This window comes from Buceros rhinoceros, unplaced genomic scaffold (assembly GCF_000710305.1).
Source record: "Buceros rhinoceros silvestris isolate BGI_N320 unplaced genomic scaffold, ASM71030v1 scaffold28101, whole genome shotgun sequence".
In the NCBI taxonomy this organism is placed as follows: Eukaryota; Metazoa; Chordata; class Aves; order Bucerotiformes; family Bucerotidae; genus Buceros; species Buceros rhinoceros.
In genome coordinates this window covers 1,512-2,015 of record NW_010395269.1, presented here as the reverse complement: position 1 = coordinate 2,015, position 504 = coordinate 1,512, and the positions used below count along the sequence as shown (strand labels likewise).

The following is a 504-nucleotide window of genomic DNA, read 5'->3' as shown; positions in this document are numbered from 1 at the left end:
CACCCGCTCGCCCTTGCGGGAAGCTGAGCATACTCTCCTGAGGATGCTGAGCATCCGAGCCGAGCTGCTCCCCCCGCATCCCGTGCTACTCACGGCCGAGGGCCTCCACCGGCAAAGGCAGAGGCGGAGGCAGGCAGAGAGCCCGGCAGCTGGGCTGGCGGAGGGCCGAGCCGTCCGCCAGCTCCTGCATCGTCCTTCCGCAGAACCGAGTTCGCTCCCTCCGCCTCGACTCCCCTGGGCTTTCCCGGCTGCCTTCCCAAGGAGGCTCCGAGCTCGGCTACCCGCTCGCTGGCTCCGCTTCCTGTCCCCCTGTCCCCGCTGCTGCGGTGGTACCTGGGCCTGCGGTCCTCCGCAGCGTTCTCCTCTTCACCTTCACCTGCCTCCTAGCAACCCCGCGTCCCCGCGGCTGGGGACCAGGGCGAGCATCCTCCGGCCCCGCCGGCTCCCGGTTGCCTTTCTTCCTCGGGAGGGCCCTGAGCTGCTTCTGGCTTCGGCGGCAGCCTG

The 504-nt window shown here is 70.6% G+C and overlaps 1 protein-coding gene across 1 annotated transcript in view; it reads right to left on the bottom strand.

The window, feature by feature from the left end:
- RELL2 (RELT-like 2) overlaps nucleotides 1-438 on the bottom strand; it is a 10,269-nt gene extending 9,831 nt beyond the window's left edge. Inside the window, exon 1 of the mRNA XM_010145500.1 lies at nucleotides 334-438. The gene's annotated coding sequence lies outside the window, so the exon portion shown is untranslated. The remainder of the gene's footprint in view (nucleotides 1-333) is intronic.
- Between the last annotated feature and the right edge of the window lie 66 nt (nucleotides 439-504).